The sequence below is a fragment of the Phyllostomus discolor genome, chromosome 2 (genome assembly GCF_004126475.2).
Source record: "Phyllostomus discolor isolate MPI-MPIP mPhyDis1 chromosome 2, mPhyDis1.pri.v3, whole genome shotgun sequence".
NCBI classification, from domain to species: Eukaryota; Metazoa; Chordata; class Mammalia; order Chiroptera; family Phyllostomidae; genus Phyllostomus; species Phyllostomus discolor.
The window spans coordinates 131,903,021-131,930,634 of NC_040904.2; the positions used below are offsets into that span (position 1 = coordinate 131,903,021).

At 37.5% G+C, this 27,614-nt stretch overlaps 1 protein-coding gene and 1 long non-coding RNA gene across 6 annotated transcripts in view; one reads left to right on the forward strand and one right to left on the reverse strand.

Annotated features, from left to right (window-relative positions):
• Positions 1-522: 522 nt before the first annotated feature.
• Positions 523-5,472, reverse strand: LOC118498987. Its single transcript, XR_004901489.1, has 2 exons — positions 5,382-5,472; positions 523-1,177 (listed from the first exon to the last, which is right to left on the reverse strand). It is a non-coding gene; the product is annotated as an uncharacterized LOC118498987 (long non-coding RNA).
• ATP2B1 (ATPase plasma membrane Ca2+ transporting 1) overlaps positions 4,963-27,614 on the forward strand; it is a 127,189-nt gene continuing 104,537 nt past the window's right edge. For 3 of the 5 annotated variants that reach the window (XM_036018587.1, XM_036018588.1, XM_036018590.1), the window contains exon 1: positions 5,708-5,946. The gene's annotated coding sequence lies outside the window, so the exon portion shown is untranslated. Of the gene's footprint in view, positions 5,356-5,707; positions 5,947-27,614 lie in introns of those variants that run through there. The other 2 variants (XM_036018589.1, XM_028531596.2) reach the window with 2 other exon arrangements.

Genomic DNA, 27,614 nt, shown 5'->3' on the forward strand with positions numbered 1-27,614 from the left:
CCAGACTTTCTTAAACTCTTTAACAACTGTAACCACAATGGGAAGCCCCAATTCTGAGTCACTGGAGAATATCATATAAAGCTATATTGTTATAAAATCATACTCCAAATTTAGCTAGGCCTTGGATAGCATTTTCTTTATCATTTGCTCATCCTTCAGTTTCTTTACTCTACTCATTCCAGTCCTAGTCTTCCTCAATTCTGGCTGATGACCATAAGGACCTATTACATATGAAATATTAAGATGCTATTTATCCTATGTCCTCTTTCCTCTAAACTTCAATTTTTACTCTTCATTCATACTTTTTTTGTCTTTTTCTTCTACATCAGAGAAAAGATGTTCCTTTTCAAGGTAACCCCCTTTATCTATTTTAGATCCTCCTTCTTCTGACCTCTAAACACTACCCTGCACTTTCAGCTTGCCTCTGTTGACCTCCTTCTTCTCTACCATCAAAATTACATAAGTCAAAAAGCTGCCCCTCAGTGCCTTGTTTTCTGATGACTAGTAAATTGGCTTCTTTCCAATATTTCTATCTGGAAGAAAAAAATGACCCAGTACCCAGTCACCAGAATAAAGAGCAAGGCAGTGGACATAAATTCAGAATTCATTATCAGAGCAGTAATAGTTCATTTGTTTGTTCATTCTCTTCAGCCTATTTTTATTTTAAGGACCTATTATGTGTCAGGTTCTGTTAGGCCTGGCATGTAATAAGTGCTTAAAAGCTTCTTTGTATAAATGGATAGATAAACTATGACCTTGATGCTATGTCTCCTAAACATGTTTGTTTTCTTACTTTAGCAAGCTGAGAGGACATCCATCAGGATAAAAAAAATTATTCATGAATAAATGGATGATTAACATTGTTCTTGTCTTTGAGGGGCTGCAGTCATGAAATGGGTGAATTTTATAGAAGTTAGAATAGAAATACTCAAGTATAAGAACTTAGTATTGGAAATAGCCAGGGAAAGAAAAAGAAGAACTGATGAAGAACACAATAAAAGACTTATGTTGAAGGAAACAGAGATGGTGAGGTGCTTCAAAATTACCTAAAAGGACTGTCAAAATATCTATCTGCTGGCTTCACTGCAAACAGACTCAATCGAAAACTCTGTGACTGTGGCTCCAGAAATCTCCAATGCTCAGATCACACAGGTCATTCTTCTCACATTCTAATGTCCTGAAAAACAAAGGAGTCATTTCAAAGAAATGGCAGGCAGTAATAAAAAACTCCGTAAGAACGCAGGCACTTAAAAATACAGAAATGTAAGATTTGCTCCAAATGTGACAAAAATTCTGCTGATTGTCCCATTGATAGTGTAAAAAGATATTTTAGTCATCATTCACTAAGGATGGTAGAGTAGGAAGCTTGGGCCTGGGTCCTTGATGGCTGTGTCTAGTATCTGAATCAATCATGCCGTCACCTACCTCTGAACTTCTAATGTGACAATAATAAACTCCTGGTCATTAAAGTAAGTAAATATGTACATTCTTGTTTGAAGTACATGTACATGTAATAAGGAGTAAAGAATGAATACTTATGAGTAATAATGACAACAATTACGAGCACTTAGTACACAACAAGTACTCTGTTAAGAACTTTATATAGATATCTCACCAAAATCTCACAACAACCCTATGTAACTCACCATTATTAACGGGAAAATAAATGAGTTCCATTTATGTAGGTGAAAGATATAATACTAGTAAATAATAAAGGGATAAGACAATAGATGTGGTTAATTTGTTAAATCCCAAGTATTTTTTCCTGGCATTTCTAATGCCCATCTTCTTTTGTATTAATTTAAATCCTATATATCACTCATTGCACAAGTCCAAATCCTCTTTTTCCTCAACATTTAAACCTGAGTTTTCCTTTTTGTTTTAATTCTACAGAATTTAGATTTAGGATCATACTTTATGACCTAGATTATACAACATTTGGGGTAGAAGGAATGCCTTATACCCAGAAGAGTACAGAGGGTAGAAAAAAGTGCCTTATACCTAGAAGAGTACAGGGTGTTAAATAGTTCCTGTCAAATGATGACATCTAATCACTTTGCATTTTTCCTCTATAAAAATCTTCCATTATGTGACTTGAAAATTCTTATTTTAGGCTTACCTATAATCATACTTCATTTAATTCAGCAAATGTAATTAATTTGTTACTAATAACACTTCTCTGTGGTTTTCAGCTAAGTAATATTTCTCTTGACATCTCTCTCTGGTTATCAGGTTAATGGGAATTTGAGAACATATACAACTACTTGTTTAGGAAGCAGTGAATATTCTGCCTCCTTGCCTCCCTACAGCTGTCAGTTCTCCTCAGCATTCTGCAATGATCAGAACTGACACGTTCACATATACATAAGTTTGTATTTGAGGAAATGATATGGTTTTAAAAATATGCTGCTGTTGGCATGCCTTTATTTGGTCCTATTGCTAGATATATATGACAGCTTTTTGAGGAAATATAGATCCTAATATTTCCCTTTATATTTGATTATATTGAGGATTTTAGAAAACTGTCTTCATGAGTTATACATGATTAGTTCATGTTGATCAACTTGTCAGAAAAGATGTCAGTAGTTTAGATTTACTCCACTAAAATGAATGTACTTTAATAATTTGCAAAATACAGTATTTTGAATACATGACCTATATTCAATGTTTACAACCTAAATAGTAACTGGACATAAGATTTAAATACTTTCATAAATTTTGTATTGTAACTAAAAAGATATTCAAAGAGTATTAACAGAACTTTTAAAATTAAGTCTTTTGACAATCAATTGCCAAAAGATTGTCAAATGACTTGATGATACTATGCTATTCTTATTATGCAATGATATATTTCTGGATCAATTAAATCTATGGGATGAGGTCTAACATTAAGAGGATATGGTTATATATTTAGTAACATGTTTGAATTCAAGTAGTTCCATCTTTTTTTTAGAAAACACTAGTTTAGCAAACAAATATTTTCTTGAGCTACACCCTGAGTGAGACATATGCCATTAAGGGTGTTTCAATACTAAACTTTTGGAAGAAAGAAAAAAATGAATTTCCTAATGTAACCTGTACAGTTATTTCTATATTGATTCAGCCTTTATTTGCTATTTAAGCAATGAAAATATAAAAGTAAACTACACAGTACAATCATCTAGGACTGGAACAATAAAAGTATATCACTGCATGTGACTCACATTTCATTAAAATGCACATAAATACATTCTTGGATGTACATGTGTATAATCTCCATAAATAAAAACTCTATTGAAATCGTGTTCTAAAATGGAGATGCTGAGTAATTTTTCATGACCACAACACTTTAAGAGCGTATATTTTATTTTTTGGAGCTACAAAAACCCACAAAGTGAACAGATTCTAGTTCAACCTGTTATACATTTTGCCAATGTACTATAGCAATGATTCATACATATATTAAACTTTATGTCACATTCTTGATTAAAGTAGAATACATAATTCAGTTTTCTATTGCGACTTCCTTGGAGTAAGAGTTGGACAAAAGCCAACGATTCTTAAACGTCTCTAAGCCATTTTGAAAAGTTAATCTGTTAAGTTTTGAAATAACGTCAGGAAGGACTATGGTACCACACTAACCAATTCCTTAACAGTGACTAACTTTGCTTGCCAAGGGCACAGCTCAAAAGGTTGGTAATGCATGTCCTGGTAAAATATGTTAATTCATAAAAAATTATTTTCAACAGGATTAACTTAAAGAGTTTTTGCTTTCTAAACTTTATATATCTTGTTTCAAAGCCTTTAAAAATATTTAAATACAAATGCTACCAGAGAATCAATATACATAATAAAGTCCTTCGAATTACCTGTGTGCTTTTAAGACGTTACGAATATTTTTTTCCAGTCTCAGAATTAAGAGAAAGGAGGCGACTGCAGATATTATCTTTTTATTCTGATTAAGAGGTGTTGAAAACAATACTGACAGTCTCTGAATGAGCGCTGATGATTAGTTCAAAAATCTAGAGATTAGAAGCTGGAGCGAGGTATTTTAGGTGAGACACTAATCTTTACATGTGTCTGTGTGTAGGAAGGAAAAACCCGTAGATGTCACAGCCGATGGTTTTTTATTGACTTTTAAAACCTCTTGAACGTTGGGGCAAAGCAGGCTTAGCATCTAAATTCCGCAGGATAACTCGGTGTTTTTTGTCTTTTCCCCACAGGAAGGAAGGGTGAGGGGTAAAGATGGTACCAGTGAACTAAAAGAGCCAACAGCTTGGCATGGGTAAAAAAGCAAACCCAAAACACTGGGATTTTTAAGCGCGACTCCTGAGGGACCGGTTTGCACCAGCGGTACACCGGCATTAACCCTCTGGGCGCTGCAGCGGGAACCCAGCCAGGTCTCTGCGGGCCCGACCCTAAGCAACAGAGACGGGGCGTCCAGCACTCGAAGGGATGGGATGGGCTCTCCTTTCCTAAGAGGGAGCGAGCTGCGAGGCACTTCGGTCGTCCAGCGCTCGATTCAAGACCCGGGACCGCGTGGAGTCCGGTAGGGAGTGGAGAAGAGGTGCGGCGAGGAGGCACTCAAAGGTCCGCCGACCAGTGGTCAGACTTAACCTGTTGTCCCCAGCAGCGCGGGCCCTCCCACGCCCCCTGGCCCAGCTCCTGGGCTCTGGAGGGGTGCAGGCGGAGGCTGGTTTGGCTGGGCCGTAGGTGGAAGACGTCCGCCTGCGGCAGTGAATTGCTTTCCAGCCTCCATACTCGCAGTAGTCCGGCCCCGCGCCGACTGAGCCCAGTGACTGACAGAGTTACTGCCTCGCGCGCCACAGCCACCCCCTCCCCCGCCCCCGTCCGTTTCCCCCCCCCCCCCGCGCCCTGATACGTCATGGAAACACGGACGTCAGAACCGCCCAGCCAATCGCAGGCAGCGGCAGAAGGAAAGGAGTTAGAGGCAGGGGGCGGGGCAGCGGCCACTCAGGAGGCTCAGGAAAGGAAGAGAGGGAGGGGCGCGCGGAGGCGTGAGTCTCCCGCCCCGCACTCCAGCCACCCTTTCCCGACCGCTGGGCAAGTTCTAATCGCCAGGTGCGCGCTCGCCAACGGGGACGCGCTCGCCGGGTCCTCCCCTTAAACGCCCTCTGTACTCCGCTCCGCTCCCAGTCTCAGAGCCTTGCTATCTCGGCGCGCGCACGCGCGCGCGCGCCTGCCCGCCCGCCCCCAGGCTCCCCGCGGGCCGCATCACGTGACCGCGCCCAGCCAAGGCGGCGGCGGCGGCGGCGCGAGCTTCGGCGGCAGCGGCGGCAGCGGGAGCAGCTGCGCCGCCAGCGTGGAGCGAGAGGCGTGTGGGTGTGAAAAGAAGGGAGCACCAGACCGGAACGGGTGAGAGTTTTCCTTTCCTTGCCTACCCCGAAAGTCTTGTGGGCCACCCGGTGCAAACGGACTCATGCCCTAAGCAGCGCGCAGTCCCCTTGTGCTCAGCAGTCCTCTCCGCGGGCCCCGCCCCGAGCGGGCCGGGCTGCGGTGCTCACCAAGGGGGCTGCACCCCGCCCGCCGCTGCCGTTGCGGATGGCGGGGTGAGGCTGCCGGTGCTGAGTGCGGCGCGCCCAGTGTGCGGCTTTTCGGAGCCGAGGAGGCGGGTCTTGCGGGGACGCAGGCGGCCACTCGGTGGCTGCCGGGCTCTGGGCGGGGGCCGGGCGCCGCCTCCTCCTGCTCCGCCGCCTCCTCACAGTGAAGCGTGAGTAGGGAGCCCCAGCTGGTGGACGCCGAGCCTCTCGGCTCCGTGACCGCCTCATTCTCTAGGTGCAATCGCACCTCCGCGTGGCGCCCCGAGCCCTAAGAGCCGGCTGCGGACACTCCAAGGAACGAGCCCCCATTCTCTGCGCTTCCCGCTGTCACTTACCCTAACCTCGATCCTCCTGCAGCCTCCTTTTCCATTACTCCTTCGGAAAATGGTTCCTGCTGCCCGGCGAGGTGAGTGGCGGCCGCTGTCCGCCGGCGGCCGGGGCGATGGGACAAGTCACCTGCGGGAAGGCCGGGCGGAACACGAGGGTCAGGGCGTCGCGGAGAGGGCCCTGACAGCTGGGTGCCCTGCGATCTGCGACGGCTTCGGCGGGTTCGGGAGAAGCCGTCCGGGGCGTTCCGGGGGCCTCTCGCAGGTTGTCTCCTGCCGCGCCCGTACCAGGAGATCGTAAAGGTGAGCGGGTTCCTGGGCGTGCGCTTCAGCACCAGGTCCGGCTAGAGGCCCCGCCCAAGACCCGAGGGACCGGGCTCGGTGGGGCTTGGTGTGTACACCCGCAGGACTCCGAGCCGCCTTGTCCAAGAGGTAGCTCATCCCGTCGCCGGCCGCCCCCGCCCGGCGCTTGGTGACCTTGAGGGCAGCGGTGGCCGGCCCTCTTTCCCCGCGTCCGGAGAGGGTCACCCCATTAATCTCCGGCTTCGAACCCACTCGGTCTCTGAAGGGGACGCCTCGTTGGACCCTGTTCGGTGATGATTGATTCGTGTCACACCGGACGGTGATTCCCTGGGAGTTGGAGAGCCGCCGTCTCGCCTTTCTCCCGGCGTTCTGTCCCTTCGCGCCCCCAAGGATGTTCCCGGTTGCTTCCGATTTTCGCTTTGGGATTTAGTTTAGGAGAACAAAAAAAATATCCTGCGTTCTCCAACTCCCTCTTTGGAAAGGGTCAGTGAAAAAGAACCGCATTCCAGTTACGAGGTTGGGTGTGTGCTCTCTTTATTCCATCCTGCAGGAGAATCCTGTGGCTAAGCTAGTTAGCGACCCCTGGTCCTGCGCCGCGGTCACTAGCCAGGTTGGACTCGGTGCGCATTGCATTCACCAGTTTTCTGCGGGACTCGCAGCACTGGAAAGTGTGCATGTATCCTGTGCGGTGCAGCCGGCTTGACGCCTAGGGCAGGGAAGGGGTACTCAGGGTGGGCTGAAGGGATCTCGAAATCTGCGGAGGGATTGCAGGTGTATTTTTACCTTTCCCTTGAGTTAGATCGCAGCGGACAGCCACTTTGGCTGCTGTGCATTCCACTTTTCTGGGTTTATTAATAAGCTAATGGCTCCTGTTGGTTTTAATTGCTGTTCATGATAAATTAGTTAGGGATTTATATTCGTACGTGTGTAACTACATGCTTGTGTCTGTCTTGGACTATCTGCCTTTAAACATGGAAGCCTTTGTTGTGTTTAACCTCCCCCACCTCAGGACAGTGTTATTTTAAAATAAAGCTTTTATACAGCGTGGGTGTATTTTATAATAAGTACTTGTAAGGATCTGCTTTGTATGAGGATCTGCTGGGGCAGAGGGTGTGTAACCCTTTGGATGGTGGCCCATGTGAGTGAATGGAGGGCCTTCACCGCTTGCACTGCTGCTAGATTTCCCCAGACTCCCTATCCTTGTGTGTGGCAGAGGCAGAGGCAGATTGCGGGAATTAGAGGGATTGGAGGAGAATCTCTTTCTGTACTTGTGCCTTTCTGTTGGGACCCTCCCCCATCTTTCTTTTTTGACCGGGTGAGTTCAAATTTAAACTAAATGGAAAACATTTTCTTTAAAGGGAACCTCTGAAAGCTAGTATATGACATGGGTTTATTTAGCCATGACTTCAAGGGGATGTTTTAGTTTCTACCTTGCTTTGGATGAGACAGTTAAATTGCTGTAATTAAGGGTGGATCTCTGTCCTGATTTTGGCTTGGGTGTAACTGCAAAGATCTTTGAAAAGTAACTGTTATTGCCTACCATATAGTCTGCAAAAGTGAGTCACAATAGGGTGAGTTGAGGACAGAGCGCCACCTTTAATTTAAAATTTCATGATTTTGTTTTATTAAAATTGTGAAAATTCTGAGTACGCCTTCTTGATTTTTATTGCAGTTGTTACTGATATCTTTATTTATATGTATAAGATGATTTTGTATTCATTTTTCTGTAATTCCTCTTTTAGGGGGGATTTCTGCAATTATATGGGAAGTCATAGTTTTTAAATTTAAGCTTGGGGTTTAGTGTAGGATTCTGAGATGAGGTGAGAAACTAAGGCTAATGAGGTCTCAACACTTCGGAAAAGAAATAAGTAATAGGTACATTGTAAGTGGCAACTAGCCATTGTCACCAAATAAGGGTACCTACCAGCATGATTGTGGTCTTACTTTTTTTTTTTTTTAGTTTCTGTGATATTAACATTCTAAGTAAACATGTAAAGTTATTAACCTTGCTTGAATAAGGGATAGTAATTCTTTTTGTTTGTCATCTTCCAACAGCTTACCTTTTATGGTTTTACTGAGAACTTTACAATTACTGTACCTGTTTTTATTTATTCATTTTTTATTTTTTTAATTTATTTTTAGAAAGGGGAAGAGAGGTAGAGAAACATATGTGTGAGAGAAACATTGATGGGTTGCCTCTTGCATGCCCCCAAGTGGGGACCTGGCTGGCAACCCAGGCATGTACCCTGACTAGGAATTGAACTGGTGACCTTTTCAATTTGCAGGCCAGTACTCAATCCACTGACCCACAGCAGCCAGGGCAAATTCTTTAATTTGGTATTGTTTAAAAAAAAAAAAAACAAATTAGGACTTGCAGCAGGACTTCCATTCAGAGTTATTAAAGACAGTGTTGGAAAAAATGGCTTCCATGTCTGGCTCCTCTCATGTGTATTTCATATAAAGTTAAATGGAGTTTTTATTGCTTAGAAACCAAGTGCTGTAGTGACAGTTGAATTGGTGAGATTTCCTTCCCTGCCCACTTTGCTTCCTCCTGTCCCCCTCCCTCCCAAATAAAACATTTAAGGCACACTATCTCTTCATACTATCTCTCAGGCTCAGAATGTTTTCTGATTATTGTGGCTGCAAATATATCATAAAGAAACAAAGATTTAGCTCTTAATGAATAAATCAATACATGGATACTACTAAATATAGTTTTAATTATAAATTACAAGCTATTTTTGTCCTATCTGCATTTAAGTTTCAGCACTTGGGATTTCTTCAGAAACTTCTATAAAACATAAGCTATTGAACTGTAGATAAATTTTATTAAGTTAAAACTAAACAAATCCATTTGAAGTGAAAGATGGTTTAGGCTTGATCAGTCTGTGGAATATGGCCCCCAGTTAAAAGACATTGAGCAATTAGGTTGATGCATGTATGCAGAGTAATTGTACATCATTACTCATCATTTGATAGGATATCTTGATTTGGGGATTTCATTTGTCTGGCAGACTTCATTTTGGACAAAACAATCTCTTACCGTGTGAATTGAGTTGTATAGGTCAACAGGTGTTAAGAGGAATGGTTACAACCTGCATTGCTGGTCTTTTCAACACTAGCCAAAAAGAGTATTTGCCCTTTTTATCCTTTTATCTTTTTACACATATGCAGTTGAAACTTGTCATTTTCACTTTTTAATTCCAGAATTTTGTGATGAATGACCGAAAAACAACCGAGTAAAGATTAGGAAGCAGAAACTTAAGAATTGTATTTTTACAGTCTGGGTAAGAGTATTTACTCACCTAGTCAGAAAAGCGTAATTATTTTCTGGTAGGTGTCATCATATATAGAAGGGTGCTGAGAACAGCTTATGTGGGAGTTTATAAAATCTGAGACAGCACTGAAGAAAATGATAAAATAGTTATGGGCATAATTTTCAAAAAGAAATAACTTTTAAAGACACCTTTTTAGCTTTTACAGATGTGTATAAACATATAGTGTCTTGTTAAAATTGTTATGGAAATTGTAAAATATATCGAAGTATAGAGAATAAATGCAATTATCAACTCATTTATCTAATATCATTTATATCTGTACACAAGAAATAGATGTTATAAATGGGGACATAGTATAGGTAATTTAATTGGTTTTTTATGTTTTATATTTATAATTTACAGAATATACTTACAAATATGCTCTATATCCAATTGACTCTGAAGGGTCAGTTTTTATATTCATTGTTTCTGTATACAGCAGCCACCTAAAGGTTGTGTTTCTCAAATTTTGCTCTCTTAATAACAATGCCCTTGATTTATGAAGTGCTTTACAATATTTCAGAATGCATTTTACATATTTTCTTATTTGATTCTCACAGTATGTGATCCTGTGAGATGAGTAAACAATTGTACTGTATTCCCCTATCCTGCCCCACCACATGTCCCCACACATGAAATGATTTGTCTGGGTTCTAAGGTTGCATAGCCAGCAGCCAGATTAGCCAGAACTAGAATTTAGGTGAATTGTAGTTTTTGCTGCATTGTTCTTTCCATTATATGTGTTTATGTAGGTTTATGAAAGTTATGTATAAATTTATGAAAAATCAGTTTCTGACCAGAGTACATTTTATAGTTTAATATAAACAGATTTGTTTGGGCTTAGCTTTATAAATTTAATCATTACTTGTATTTGGTGTAATGTAAACGGTTCATAGCCTGATTTACTTAACAGCTGAGTAAATGAATTTGAACATATTTGAAATACTATGTTTTTAATATCGGGGATTGCATTATTTTTAAGTTAGCAATTTTGTTTTCAAAGACCTGTTGGTCTCTGAAATGATTTAGGTGTGTCTTAAATTTGGAGTTAAAAATAAAATGGGTTATGTTTCTTTTAATTCCTGCTATAATTTTTTATGTACTTGTTTTTCTTCCACAGTATGTTTATTACCTAAATCTTGAAATATTAATTTGTGTAATAAAATGTAGTTTAAAAAGCCTGAAGCTGAGAGATTTTAGTTCTTGAAATCCAAAACCTTATTATATATCTCACAAGAAAGGTAGTGGTTCTCCAGCATTAGTGTGCATGAAGATCACCTGGGGGAGTTCATGAAGGTGCAGATTCCCTGGCATTGCCTCTGAAATTCTGATTCAGCAGATTTGGGGTGGGGCCCAATATCTGCATTTTGAATAACATTGATGTTGAATTCATAACTAGGTTAAAATTATATCATGTAGTAGAAATGCTTTTATAAAATAAAATTAAAAGGACTTCATTGATTTATTGGGTTGACTAAAATGTTCGTTTGTTTTTTTATGTAAGATGACTCTCATAGCGCTTAGCTATCTTCAACTTCATTAGAAATGATTTTGTTAGATTGGATTGTGACAGCTGTCAAAATTGACATGCAGTTTTAAAAAACATCAAAATTGGTGATTTTTGTTCAGCAGTTTTAATATTGAAGATGGAAGAAAATACACGATTTCAGCATATTATGCTTTATTATTTTGAGAAAGGTAAAAACAGCTGAAATGCAAAAAATGATTTGTGCAGTGTATGGAGAATATGCTGTAATTGATCAGATGTGTCAAAAGTGGTTTTTAAATTTCTTGGTACTGTTAACCTTCGGGCCAAATAATTCCTTGCTGTGAGGCTGTCTTAGTCTTTGGAAGATGTTTAGCAGTTAGCGAAATTTGATTTATGGACTTGGCAGTTTTGTGATAATTGTGAAATTGATAAGTTGAAAATATTTGTTACAGATATCCATTGTCTTCTTTCAGAAAGTCCACCTCTGGTTTAGTTACTTATTAAGCACTGTAAACTCCTAGACAGAGAATGTTCTTCTCTTTTGTTTTCATGCCTCAGTGCCTGCCATTTCCAAATGACTTAAACATGGGGGCTTATTTGTAAAAATAATGCATGCTGTGTCAATATAGTACTGTACATTTATGCTTCATTCTAGCTCTTATTTTTTGTTGGCAAGAAAGATATTGGCTGTTCCTTCAAACTATAAGGACATAAAATTGGTGAATAAGTAGTGGTTTTTATTAGTTTCAGTTAACAAGCAGCTCTTCCTTCAAAACCAGAATTTTAGTGCCTAGTGATCTTTAAAGAATATTAATGTTATAACTAGTAACTCACCATCTTGCGCATTCAGACAGACGTTGCTACTATTTCACTTAAACATTAAATAACAGTTTGTGTAGTTCAGCAATCTTGTAAGGTTCATTTATTGTAAACTGATCTTTTTGAACTGTTTTATCTAATAGTATATGCCATATATGAATTACTTTTCTCTTTAAGATGAGTTTTAAGATGCTATTGTTGTCTCATTTATAATAACATAGTGTAAATAGTTGTATCTGTATTTAAAATATACTTTATGATGAAATTAATTTCAAAGCAGATCCAACTCAAGGCTACCTAACATTGTTGTTATTTGTTCCAAAATGTAGGTTTGTTGGCTATACTTTAGGATCATATTTAGGAATCATGAGTTATAATTACAAATGATTGTAGAAATCTAAACTAATTAAGTGTTCTGGCAGTAGGATCCAGATAAACTATAGGTAAACTTTTCACCATATTTTTTAAAGCTATTTTCTTTTGTTTAGTTTTTCCTAGGGCAGTTATCACCTATTCTAAACAGTATGGAGTATTTCTAGTTACCTCTGCAGTAAGTATTATTTGGTATTTCTAAGTACAGTCACTCTCAACAATATAGTTTCTCAAAATTGTGGATACCCTCTTTGTGTTAACATTCCTGTCACCTAGGCCTCTGGAGAAGGAATAAGGATCGTTTTGAATGGACCACTGCTTGCTTACACTGTGAAATCTGAGATTATACTGCTTAACTGTAAACTGGTACAACTACTATAAAGACCTGATAAATTTAGGAGTAAATGTTGTTGTTTTCTGACAAGTAGATCTGAAAAATGATTTGACTGTGTTCAGAGGATTTGAATATTTAGAAAGTCACTTTTTAAATGACTTGGTTATTAACATTGTGGATTTAGTATTCATTGTATTAACTCAATGAGTTCTCTCCCAGAAGGATTTTAAAGAGTCCTACTCCCAGAATTCTCAGATCTGATGCTTTAATCTACCTTTTATATTTGTTTCAGAACTTTTTATTTGTTCATTTTTAAGTAGCTTTCCTGCTGCCACTTCACTAAAACTTTCAGTGGTTCCTTATTTTTCCCTCTTTATCTATATGTTACATGACTTTGAAGGCCTTTTATAAAATAGCTCCATGTTTTTTAAAGTGTGTTTTAGACCACTGGTTCTAAGAAACATTAATAGGAGTTTAATGAGGGGATAGGGCAAAACCCAAATTCAAGACAGGCTGGTTTATGCAGTTTTCCCATTTGGGACTTCTCCCATATTTTGATATGGTAATATGGACTGAATTTATCTAACTGTAATTAGTGTTTTGCTCCCCTATTTCACAGAATCTTTTTTTTAGTGGAGCATCTCATCTGGTACTTCTCTGTATTCCCTAACCAGGATCACCACTTCACACACCTCCATGGAGTACTGTTCACTTAGAACACAATATGAATCGTGTTTCCTGGAGCTGAGAGTAGTGTTGCAGTACTGCAGTACTGCTCACTGCATGACAGCCTTACAGTCTAGCCATGTCTACAGACATCCTTCTCATTCCTTTTGCTGTGACTTTATGTGTGTTCTTCCTGTCACCTGATAGCAGGCCCCTTTTCTTGTCCATCTAAATATCCTCATCCTTCAAAACTCAGCATTAGTTTACTTTTCCCAGTGATCACTCATTAATTTTTTTGTCTGAATTTTTCTACATGTGTAGTCTGGATCATATACTTCCCATCTATTACATGCCCTTTTGTATTGGTCAGCAATGTTTAATCAGTATCTTTTGGCACATCAGTTTAGGATTTAGATATTGTGTAGCTTGCATTGTTAAGGTAAAGAAGATGAGTTTAAGGAATTTTTCTTGGAAAATTTTAAAGCCTTTTTTACCTCTGAAATTTAAACTTTGCTCAGATGGATTCACAGGGCAACCCATTTTACTTCTGGAGAATAGCTACATTTCATTGAATGTTGCTAGGATAATAGAATTTAGCTTCTGTATAGGAAGTCTTTTCCACTTTTTAATTTTAATGTGGTAAGTGATTTGTCTGCTTTAAATTTTATCCTGATTATAGTCATTATAATAGCTAAAATTTATATCTTAAAATGTCCAGTTTCGTTATTCGCTTGGTTTGTGACATCTTTTCCTTTCATTTGGATATTCTTAAGATGTGCTTGTTGGATCTGTAATCAGTCAGCATGTTGCAGAATGTAAAATGCCATAATTTGAAACATGTATTATGGTTTAAAATTTAAAACACGATATTCTTGTAGTTACTGTTCATTGACATGAATGTTATGAGGTTGGGTTTTTAAATGTCAGTTTACTGCAGACTGTAATTTTTTGGAGTTATTTTCTTTGAACGGAGAGTGAACTGTTAGTTAGCTTATGACCTGATGCAGAATCACTATAGGCATCAGGAAGTATAGGTATATGGTCTCTGTTAAAGTTTAAAGCATAATAATGTGCTTTTTCTTATAACTGCCTTCCTTAGGTCCAGAAAGGACAGCTTATAGCTGACTTCATTATTTCTTGTTGAATGCTCGTGTAATATCAGACATTTGAGTAATTAATGATTTGTGTTGATTTAGTATGTAAATTATGAGTTGTAATTTTAAATATATAAAAAAATTAATGTTTATATAAATTTAGTATGTAAGCCATTATATTTCTAAAAAAAGGTTTGAAATGGTTTCTCCCCGGAGATTATTTTCCAGTTATTAGCACAGCTGAAACTGTACAGGTGCACTGCTGTTGAATGTTCTCCCAACCCTTTTAAATTTTATAGACCTAATTGTTGGCTGCGTATTATAGATGGAATCCTAAGACTTGTTCTTGCTTTAACATTGCAGTAATAATCATAATAAAATTGTTGATCAAGAGAGAAAGGTAGAATGGTTTTGGAAGTGAAAAAATAAAAATAAATCTGTTAAGGCGTAAATCAGTGGAACTAGCAAAAGTGAAATGGCTTACAGCATGATCTTTTCCTGTTGGATTTTGATCTTTTATTGGGACACATGAGGATGACATTGGCATATACTCTGTAGTACCTTGCTAATACCTAGAGTTATGCAAGCATTTCATTTCCTTTGCTATAATTCTGTCCTTTTCTTCTCTACTTATACCCCAAAGTGAGGGAGTGATGCTTTAACTATGCTGACTTACGAACTTCAGGTACTTACTTTGGACACTCCTGACAGGTAATACTGTAGTGGAGAACTAAGTTAAAGGACACCAGTACAAATAATAATAAGAGGACTGAAAACAAGGAAGGTCAATCTGTGAAGTGGGAAAGATATGACACATCAGGAAAAGGAGATCCTCTAGCATCCAACCCTCTGGATGTCAGCTATCAGGGAAAAAACAAAACAAAACATCAGTCATTCGCTGCATGCACAGTGGATTTAGGGTAAAGTTTAAATTCATCTGCTTCCTCTATTTTTACATATGTAATTGAATACTGGAACTTACCCGATTCTCTTGTCTCTGGACCTCTTACCGTATCATTCCTTTAAGTAGGAATGCCCACCTTTCTCAGAGCCTGTGTATTTTTATGGTATTCCTATGTGTGACTGGACCTAAAACTTCTGATTTTGGCTTTTATTCTGTATTGTTATCTTAAGTTCTCTCCAGATTTAAATTTGAGTTTAATCTTCACCAACAAAAGGCTAAATGACCTTGGGTAAATCTCTTGTTTTTTTTGTTACTATCCACCCCTGCCCCCAGCACACACACACACACACACACACACACAGTACAAAATATAAAGTCATGGAGTTTTATTAATATTCTTTCTTGGAAGATTGACTTTAAAAAAATACTGTTTGGACATAGTAGGTCTTCTCCACCTCCTAAGTCAAGTTTTCAACCATTTAGTTCTTTTAGGTTTGCCTTCCAATACTGTTTTTTAACTAGCCTGTAGTCATTTGGTGTTTCATCTTGTGATATGTTGTATTTCACTAATGAAGATGATTTAGCTTTTCAATAAATGTATTTAAGGTTTCCAGGTTAAGGTTAAAGAAGTGGCATATAACAGGCATTTAACTCTGCTCCCTGACAAAAGTATACTCATATGTGAGTTAAATGGAGTTTACATATTTATGTGAAGATTCCCAGCCTTCTTCCTTTCCTGAGCTTTCAATGTGCTGGCCAGAGCTTGTTGTTTCCAAGAACTCTGACCAACTTGAGGGAAGGGACCTAAAGATTCTGACATTGGTTCAGTATTTGTATGATGGGATTGCCTAAAGAAAATTTCTTGTGCTCCCTGTGTTCAATGCAGCACTATTTATAATAACCAAGATCTGGAAACAACTCAAGTGCATGCCCATCAGTAGATGAGTGGATAAAAGAGCAGTGGTACCTTTGTATAATGGAATACTACTAAGCCACAAAAAGAAGGAAATCTTAACCCTTTGCAGCAGCATGGATGAACCTAGAAAGCAGCATGCTAAGTGAAATAAGCCAATCAGAGAAAGACAAGTACCATATGATTTAACTTATATGTGGAATCTAATAAACAAAAAAACTAGAGATATAGATTCATAGATACAGAGAACAGACTCATAGGAGGGGTGTTAGGGGACTGGGTGAAAAAGGTGAAGGGATTTAGCAAAAAACAACAACAACAAAGAACATACAGACATACACACCAGTGTAGTGGTCACCAGAGGGACAGGAGTAGGGACAGGTAAAAGAGGGTAAACAGGGAGATAAATTGTGACAGGAAACTAGACTTGGGATGGTGAATACACAATGCAATGTACAGATGATATTTTGTAGAATTGTATACTTGAAACATACAATTTTATTAACCAGTATAACCCCAATAAATTCAATTTAAAAAAAGAAAATGTCAGTCACCCTACAGTGAAGTCCATAGTCAGAAAGCCCTATATGTGAGTCCAGAACTCTTAAAGAAGTCTTATGTATTTACAGCCTTATTAAGGTATAATTGACATAAAGTAGTACATATTTAAAGTGAAAAATTTGAGTTTTGATGTATCTATACTGCAGTGAAACTACCACCCCATCAAATTAATTAGCACAATGAATGATCCCCCTCAAAATCTTGTGTCTTTTTGTAATCTTCCTCCTCTCCCCTAGTCCTACCTTATTTTTTCCTTAGGCAACCACTAATCTACTTTCTCTGACTGTAGACTAATTTGAATTTTCTAGAACTTTATGTTCGTGGAATCATACAGTATGCGCTCTTTTTGGTCTTTCATTCAACATAATTATTTGAAATTTATCCATGCCATGTATGTTAGTAGTTCAATCCTTATTATTGCTGATAAGGATTTCATTATATAGGTATACCACAATTTGTTTACTCATTTATCAGTTGATGGACATTTTGGGTTCCAGTCTATTTAGGTATCTGTCTCCTGTTAACTAGGTTGTGTTTGTCTTACTAAGCTGTGGTTTCTTTAAATACTCTGTGTAAACATACTTTGGGAAGCATTTGTGTTTGTGCTGAGGGTGGGAGGAAAAATGGTGCTGAAAGATTATATGTGTGTGTATGTGTGTATGTATATCTTCTGAAACTGAAGAAGCAAGAAGGAGCACTGTAAGTAGAGATGGAGTTAGGTACTAAGAAGAAAGGCACCTGTTGCCTCTGAGGAAAAAATACGGTAGGGGGAGTAAAAGAACTGATATTTTAAAAAATTGATAAATAAAATGCCTTGTAGATCTGTTTTTTTAAAACAAACTTTATGCATGTATAAGTTTGTTCAAGATTAAAAATGAATTGATGTATGTGTCGATAACTCAGATATGTCATCTGTCATTTAATTCTTGTGTCTCTGTGCAGTCTTGTGTGATTTAGTATTTGAATAAATGAATTCATTTTTACAAAAGTATAAGTGAGTAGGACAGAGGGCTTGAGTGAAGACTTCTTTAGCAAAGACAATCCACATACGACTTAATGTCCTTGATTTCTTTCTCAAGTCTTCCTCCATTTTGCAAGTTCAAGTTCAAGTTCATCATTCCTTTATTATATAGAAGTTGGTTGCTATCTGTGGTTTTTGTTTTGTTTTTTTTTTAAGCAATCAAACAGTATGTTTTTTTAAGGTTTTATTTTTTTATATTTATTTTTAGAGAGGGAAGGGAGAGAGAGAGAAACATCAATGTGCGGTTGCTGGGGGTTATGGCCTGCAATCCAGGCATGTACCCTGGCTGGGAATCGAACCTGCGACACTTTGGTTCGAAGCTCGAGCTCAATCCACTGAGCTACACCAGCCAGGGCTATCTGTGGGTTTTTTTGCATTCCCCCTGAGATGCTCCTCATCACCACATCATCACACTACCACATCACCACTTTTGATGCACATCCCAACCAACCCCTAAAAACCATAAAGACGTATTCTAACTAGTTACATATTGCCCATTCCCTGTTAAGAATCTGGTACATGATTTCTCCATTTCTTCATCTGCGTGAGTATATATTCTTTTTAATGTTAGAGTTTAATCCCATGGAATGTTGACTTAAGGGAGACTCTTTAGTAAATCTGTTAAGGAGTACACTTCTGTAGATGTGTCTTTACAATTGACCATATTTTAAGATTCCATTGCCATTATTAACTCCCTTTCTTCCCTTTGGGAACTTGGTATTTGACTGAATTTTTTCATATTGCTTTCTTTGGGGGAAGTAGAATCTCAGAGAAGATAGCAGTCATCTCTTAAAAGATGTTAGAATCCAGTCCTTGCCTGGTGGCTCATTTGGTTGGAGCATCATCCCATATATCAAAAGGCTGTGGTTTAGATCCCCAGTCAGTGCACATACCTAGGTTGTGGGTTCGATCCCTAGTCAGGACATATGCAGGAGCCAGCCGATCATTGTTTCTCACATCAGTGTTCCTCAGTCTGTCCCTCTCCCTCTAAAATCAATACCTATGTCCTTGGGTGAGTATTAAAAACAGAACAAACAGATGTCAGAATTCAGAAGAGAAAAGAAAATGTTCTTTTGCCAAGGTGCCATGAAAATTGACCAGTTCTAAAACACACTAGGTACTTTGACTAGATAAAAGGGACTTAAAATTATTGAAAATTTAAAGTGAACACCTGTGCAGCTACTTCCTAGCTTCCAGGTACTATTCTGAGCAACTTATAAATACTATCCTGTTTAAATGAGTGGGTTCTGTGAAATTTTGGGGAGCGATATTCTCTACTAAAAAAGAAAAGGGTTATTAATGATTTTAAAGGGAACTTCTAAAATACAGTGACTTACATAATCTTTTTACCAATTTAAAGTGTAACCATACCAATTATATAATGTTTAGAAAAAACAGAACAATGTAAAAATGAAAAAAAATCACTCATAATCCTACCTCTGAAAAATAGTCCACTTTCACATTTTGATTTATTTTCCATCTTAAAAAATTTGTACACCTATTCACATGCTTGAGATAATGTAGGTGTGTGTGCTTTGAAAAAGACTTTATCATTTTCTTACATCATTAAATTTTTTTAATCAACATTTTAATAAATGTAATATTTCTTCCCATTATGTTGGATGCTTGGGTTTTAAGTTTTTTCTCTTATGTTAAATAATCCTCCAGTGAATTATCTGTATTTGTAGACATTTATCTTCATTTATGATTTTTTTCCTTTTAAATTACTGGGTTAAGGATTTGGGTAGTTTATTAACTTTTGGTTAAAATTTTCTGCCAGTCTTAGGGCTGGTTAGGTTTTTGGGATTCTTTATCTTTTCTTGCTGTGTGTATAGTTCATGCCATTTATTTCTAGGCCTCTGCTTTACTTTCTCAAATTATCATAGCACTTTTTAAAAAAAATTAATATTTCATTTATGTTTTTATTGATTTTAGAGAGATGGGGTGACAGAGAGGAAAACATCAATTTACTATTCCACCCATTTATGTACTTATGGATACCTCCTGTATGGGTCCCAGCCAGGAATTGAACCCACAACCTTGGCTCATCAGGATGACACTCTAACCCAGCCAGGTCTATTATAGCACTTTTAAATTCATATTTTGTTGTCGTGTACATGTTTGACACCTCTATAAGATGTTCAGTTTGATAACAGAGACTGTAAATCTTTCAGTCATTTGCCCTGTGAGATTCTTAATGACTCTTGAATGAGCATCTCGTGTCCAATCTTGAATTTGAGTCTATTTGTATTGGACTCCAGTATAATGTTCATTTTGTCTCTCCTTAGAAACTGTAATATATTTGAGGTAAATTTATTGCAAGGCACTGTTTTCTTTTAACTCCAGCTGAATAACATGCCAACTGAAAGATATTTTTGAAAATGAGAAATATTTTGTTTTAATGAGGCTATATAAATTTAAGTCTTTCTGAAACAGTTCTACCATCCTTGCTTTTAAAAGGTAGGACATACCTCACTAAGTGGAATAAACTACTAAGAGGGCCATAAAAATGAAAGTTATGTTTATTTCAGAATGAACAGATAAACAGCTTTTATATTGGGTTGACCAAAAGTCTCTGTGGTTTTTCCGTAAAATAAAAGATACATACTTCATTTTCACCAATAACTTTATTGGTTTGGATATTTGGATATTTGAGTATGTCAGCTATCTTCCACTATTGGCTTCTAATGGGTAGAGGCCAGGGGTGCTGCTAAACATCTTCCAGTGCATAAAACAGCCCCATAGCAAAGAATCATTTGGCCAAAAGGTCAGTGGAACCAAGAAATCACACAAACCACTTTTGACATGTTTGATCAGTCACAGCACCTTCTCTATACACTGCACAAATCTTTTTTTTGTTTTGCATTTCAGTTGCATTTTTACCTTTTTCTGAAAATGTTGTGTGTTCTTCCATATTCAATATTAAAATGCCTACACAAAAATTCACCGATTTTAATAAGTTTATTTTAAACACATGCTGATCACAATACAGTCTAACAAAATTGGTTCAAATGAACCTAAAGACAACTAAGCACTTACTAGAGCCACCTTATGTAAAAACAAAAGAACAGAAAAACTTTTTGGCCAACCCAGTAAAATATGTCTTTATAGATTAATATATATCTTCATCTTTTTTAATTTTATTTTAATCATTGTTCAAGTACAGTTTTCTCCCTTTTACTCCCATTCCAGCTATATCTTCTTCTTTATAGTGGAGACAACTCTACAAAAGGCAACAACATACAGACTTTTAAATGCAATGTATGTTAAGAGGTAATGCAAAAAGTGAACGTTCTGAAGTGTATATGAAATAAAACCTTAACGTTTCAGGAGGGTGTCCAAGCAGACTCTTTCTGCGATATTGTAACTGACTTTTATTAATCCTCAGACCTTGAGGGGAAAACTTAAGATTTTGGAGAAATGTATGTCTTCAAAAAATGCTCTGTGATTGCTGTGCTAGTAGATGGTAACAATTGTGACCTGCCAGAAAGAGACCGTCCTGCAGAGCTTTAAGTCAGCCTCAGTCAGTGTGTCCAGTGATCCTTCTGTTTCTTTTTTTGTTCAGTGATTCATCAGGTGCTGTATGCTTCCAAGGAACCAGTGTAAGTGTGTGCACATGTGTCCTTCCTGGTCTTTGATCTTGCCTGTATTGAAAGGGGATATATTGTTTCTAGCTATTCTTAAACATAGAAGAAAGGCATTTTGGAGTCAGCTGTCAAACCTTCAGATCTCAGTAATTTTGTGGCATCTTGATAGTGACACCTGTTCTTTCGTCACAGTTACTTTTGAAGGATTTTTTTTAAGTTGCTGTGAACTCTGCTTTTATATCCACATACAACCAAGGTTGAGAGCCAAGCTCTGAGTTCTGAGTTATGTCATAATCTTGGAGTTGTCCCTACTGTCTTCTTTCTTGATGTGTACCTGTAGATTCATATTGAATGTTTTCCCAGGCAGAGGCTGTATTGGTGAAGGTCTTCACGCTGAAAGGAGAGAAAACATCTTAGAGGAGATTCTTTGGCCATGTCCCTTCAATATTCAGTACTAGGTAGCCCCATAAAGCAGGTGCCACAAGAAGATGAAAGGAAGAAGAGTTTTGAATCACGTGAAGGGATTAGAGAGATTATCATTTAACTTAAAGCTGCAAATGTTCTCAAAGAGTTTGGAGTTATCCAAAATCACTAGATTATAGTGGTATTGAGGGCTTTGACATGACAACTGACAACTGTAGAAGTGAGAGGTATGGGGGAGGGAGAGTAGCACAGATGATAGTTGATTGAATGTAACTTTTTTTACATCTAGTTAGTAGATATACATCAATATATATGTATTTAAGTATCCAAAGCAGTTGTGTTTTTTCTAAGTACCGCCTCTTAATTAATTAGAAGAGTTGTAGGTGTGAAAGAATAAAGTGTGCCAAAATATCAGTAGCATCACAGTGCTATAATGTTGATGTCATTGAATTAATGGTCTTGCAGAGTGAAACTTAGTGGACTAATTGCCATCTAGAATATCTCTGAAATGGGAAGGGATGGAAGAAGGAGGCCAGCAGAAGGGAGAAGGGTATGGGATAATTTCTCTCATAGCCTGAAGGCTTTTATTTACCTAGTTTCCTGAACCATGTAAAACAAGTAGAGAACCTAGAAACTGGCAGTAAAAGCCCTCCTAGAAGCCAGGATTCCTTGAATCAAAACTTTCAGTGCCTCGTTCCACTTTGTGTTTATTTCCTGTGTTTACTAGTATCTTATATACATTTCATTACATTTTGATAAGGTTTCCTGGTATACCGCAGGTGAGACCAAATTTGGAGACTGGAAAGGTTGTTCAGAGGCAAGCGTAAGTATTACAAGAAAGAATTGAAAGTTGACATCTTGACAGTGAAAATGGAGGTTTTTAATATCAAAATAGGAATTCACAAAAGTTAATGGAAAATTTGGTTCAAAAACAGAAGCTCTCTGCTGCTCTTCACAGCTGGAGTATCCTTATCTGGACTAGTCATCATGAAAACTCCTTTGTGAAGCCCTCTCAGCCTCTCCAGAAGGTTGGGTGCTTCTCTCTAGCACTTACTGAATTCGTGCATGTCTGTCCAGTTAGACACTGAGTCCCCTGTGCTGCTCTATCTCTGCTGTCACAGTGTTCAGTTCAGGTCATACCCAGAGTTCATATTGTGTTACAGACATGCCCAACCTACTCATTATTCTGTGACATACTTTGTACATCATGCTCCCCTTGCCTAAATTCCCCACATTACAAAATACTGTTCTTTTTTCAAGACACTTTAAAAGTCAGAGTCATAGAGAGCAGGATGACTGCTAAGGGGGAGGGGGAGTTAGGGAGTTGAGGGAATGACCAAAAAGGATAAAGGACTCATGGATATGGACAACAGTGTGGTGATTGCTGGGGGTGGGTATAAGGGGATTAATGGTAATGGGAAAAAAACACAATAGAGATTAAATTTTTTGGAAAGTCAGTTCTTTGATGAGGCATTCCCCCAACTTCCCTAGGCAGGGTCATTTTTGTATGTTACCATTGGTTTATATTAAAATTAGCATTTTCTTGAATATAAATTATTGATATTATACTAGTTGTGGGGAGTGAAATGAAAATTAGATTACATACAGAAATAGTTTTGCTAACTGGCAGAAACATCTAATAGGTATTTTCTTCAACATGGAGATATCTGAGTTCAAGCCTTTCTGAATTTTAAGTCATCTAAATCATGTTGGCCAGTGATTAGGGATGACAGCATGGTAACATGTTTCTTTTTATAACCTTTGTTCTATGATATTAACCTCCTTAACACAACTGACCTTTGAAACTTAGTATAAGTAGGTAGGTTTTGTTTTGCATTTCCTGTTGCTAAAACTTAGTTTTTTTCATTGTCTTCTAAAAAAAATTTATCCTTAATATATTAGTAGCTCTGAGTGCATAAAAAGGAAACACTGTCCTTCCTTAGTTTGAAAGTTCTGTGATTTTCTGAGAGGTGGCAAATCCTGTTTCCTTTCATTACTTTGCCTGGCACGTGACAAGCATTTTGTGCATAAACTAGCTTTTGGTTTCAGTGTTACTTCTTAAAGATTTTTGAAAGAATCTTTGAGAAAAAAAAGTAAGGATTCAAATTTCTATCAACTCAACATGGAAAAAAGGAAACACTTTCCTATTTCATGGGCTACAAATCCTGGGAAGTAAGAATGATTCCTGCAGTATATTTGAGCCAGAGAACTATGGTATTTCTAAAATATCATTTATCATCATCTATTTATCTGTTTACAGGTTCATTCCCTTAGAGAGAAAGAGTTCTTCAAGTGAAAGGTCTACATAGATTGGTGGTAGTTTGTATCCCCAGGACCTGGCATATTATGGGTCTTAAAAAAATAAATAGTAATTCTGAGTGATTACTTGCTGGTTTAATTATGTTTGACTTCTTTAAATTGTCTGAGCTAATTTTGTGGTATGTTGTTGGAAGGTTTTTTTGTGTAAAATATTTAAAATGAAATTTTCATCTTTATAGGGATAAGCTTCGGCTTATGGCAAAAATCTCATAACCCGATTCTGCTGAATAAATAAGTGCTTTTGATGTGGAGAAGAGTTTTGAGTATTACACTAGTAACAGTCACAGACTTCAGATCATTGTGTTAGTTAAAATGGATTTGGCTTAGTGGGTTTAATATTTGAGGTCATGAGGATAAAGAACCTCTTTTTTTTGTTTTTAATAGTTACAAGAGGACTAATGCATTCAGAAGTGTGTTGCATGTGACAGTTGGTATTACTTATATTGCATAGCACCTCTCCAATTATGAAAGCTTCTTTCTCTGTACATACAGAAAGTGAGTCAATTTACCTGCCCTAATGCTGAGTGGAGGCAAAGGGATCTGAGCCCCGCTCTCAAACTCCCCATGACTGCTTTTTCTGCTATAGTACACTGTTGAATCTCTGATATGTTACCAATAGTCTATAGTAATGCCAAGAGCTAGATTTCTTTTTCTTTTTTTGCAATTAAAATATTCTCAGGTGATTCTTGAAGTACTTGCCTATTCACTTAAGGTTTGAGGAAAAATGTATGAGAGGCTAGAGATTTGGTTTATTCTTATTGACTCTAAATAATTGACTTTAAAAAGCCAAATTTAAATCTAGTTCTGCTTAGGTTATGGGAAGATTGTGTCATATATTTGAAGTGACAAACACTGCCCACTAATGTGGTTCAGTTGGTTGGGTGTTGTCCTGCAAAGCAAAAGGTCACCAGTTGGATTCCAAGTCGAGGCATATGTCTGGGTTGTGGTTCTGTTCCCCCTCCCCCACACCCCCACCCTCCCTAGGAGAGGCAACAAATTAATGTATCTCTCCAATTATTGCTTCTTTCCCTCTCTTTCTCCCTCCCTTCCCCTCTCTAAAAATAAATAAATGAAATCTAAAAAAATAAAGTGATGTACACTGAAGACTTGATATAATCCTGATCTTAAAGGGAGATTTTATGTTACTAGAGAATTTAGGAGGAAATAATAATTCTTGATGAAACGTATTTGTGATGATACCTGGGGGGAAAAGTTAAGGTCTGTAGTAGAAGAACATAGCCCTTCAAGATCCAAGATAGCACTCATGCCAAAATTAATAAGTAGTAAATAATAAATGGTAAAAACCTATGATTATTAATTTTTAAAAAGCATAATTCTGTCTAGTTCATTCCACAAGATTAAACAACTCAATTTGACTTAGGATGGTGACATTCTGAATTGATTGAGATTTTGTGTTATAAAATAATGCCTTTCGTCATATTTGCCTGTGCTGAAAACAAAAGTTTATATGATATCACCGTTTTTTACCAATGTTCCTAAAATATAGTGTTGAACCATCTGCTTACTAACAAAACTTATTTACAGAATTTCTCCTGATGATGTATTTTCAGAAAAGTGAAGATTTGCTGTCATTGAGGATATTTTCTTCTTTTAAAAGATCCCAAGCACTAAAAAAAATTTCTAAATAGAAATGCTTGAGATGTTTTTAGCAATGACAGCTTTATTAGAATGAGCTGAGGTGATTTACAAAAATACTTTTAGGCTTTATATGTTCTGATACATATTCTGAAATATCCATTATCACTGTATAGTCATACTAGGACCATACTAGCAAGCAGTACTTAGGACAGAATCTTAGTGTAAATGCCTTTTAGAAATAATCTAAGTATTCAGAAAGTTCATAACTAGGATTTCTGTACATTTTATGCTTAAACTATAGAAAGTCAAGCAGTGGATAGGAATTTATTTCAAAAAGTAAATTCCAGTTTTGTGATAGGATTAATATGAATTCACTGCAGACCATCACAACTTCTGTATGTATACTGTCCTACAGTGACATTTAATATTTAGAAAACAATTGTTAAATTTCTGTATATATAACATTTCGTGTATGGTGTACAAATGGGGAATGGGAGGAGATAAAGATGAGTATACAAAAGAAGTATTTCCCTGGTTTATGATGTGTTGGGTAAGATAGATGAATGAATGTATGTAGTAATTAAAGCAAATAAAAAATAGATGAGGATAAAGAAAGCACATTGAGTATAGGCATTCAGACTAAGGTAGCCTCTGAATTACAAATTGGGAATTTAATGTTTTTAAATTCCATCTCACAAGAATGAAGGTTATTATTCCTTCTTTTCAGGAAACCGGAGTTGAGGGGTGTATAGATGGTAGGTGCTATTTTACAGTTCATTCCCAGTGTTTTGTAAGTGTGTAGGTTCGGAGACCAAAGTGAGGTGAAGCTTAGCTATTGGAAAATACAATTTCCTTCTGAATCAAAGAAAAATGGAATTATATTTAGTCTTTAAACTACTTTTTAAAATTGTATTTCTTTGGAAACTGGTAATATATAGTAATAGGACATCAGGACCAGAGTTACCAGATTTAGCAAATAAAAATACAGGACATAGAGTTAAATTTAATTTCAGATATAGCGAGTAAAAGTGTATCCCAAATAATGGGTAGGACATACTTAAAAGAAAAAAAAAAAGTGTCTGAAATTTAGATCTGACAGAATGGACTGTATTTTATTTGGCAAATCTGCCAGGACCAGACAAGACAGCTACTAATGGAGTCAGTCTTTTGTCTAAAGTGGAAAACAGAAGTTGAAGCCATACATAGATTTTTTTTTAAGATGCCAGGTATTGAAAACAGAGTTTGAAGAGCATCTGTCTGTTTGTTGCCAATCATAGGAGACAAGGAAGGTTTTGGGGTTCAGAAAAGAAACAACTGAATTCAATACAGTGAACCAAGATTCTGAATCATAAAAGAACTTGATACTGAATCTAAATTGTGGCTCAGCTTGAGTCTTCTTTGTATATTTTTCTGGTTTGGGAGACCATAAATACAAGATGTGAGCAGCCCCTAACTAAATCCATAGATGGGAACAGTGATGTTTTTGCGCTTGGACTGGGATAAGTAATAAGAGGCAACATTTTGAAGGTAGACAAAAAAATTTTAGAGCTAGATCTTAGAGAACCTGGTCCATCTGTTTTTGGTGAGAAAACTGAGACCTGGGGACACTTCAGCTTGCCCTAGATCATACAGTGAGAATGAAAACCCAGATTTGACTCCCAACTTAGTGCTTATTGCACTGTTCAGTGTTTAGGTTTTTCCTAAACTTTGACAGAAATAGTATTCATTCAACAAAATATTTTAGTGTCAGCTTAATATTGTGCCAACTATAGTTTTGAGTACTACACCAGATGCTGGGGATAAGAGTGGCTAAAGCAGTCTCTGTCCTATATAAATGGAATTTGTCTTCCCATTTATTTATTGTAAATAGTTGGTGCTAAATGAGCAAGACTTTTAGAATATAATGGTTTCATTAACATATGTAGTCCAGAACAAGAACTTTGACTCCTGACCTCTGTAGCTCACTTTCCTGTTCTGCAGTTTGTAATAGTTGTGCAAAAATTCATATGCTTCTCTAGCTATTTTAT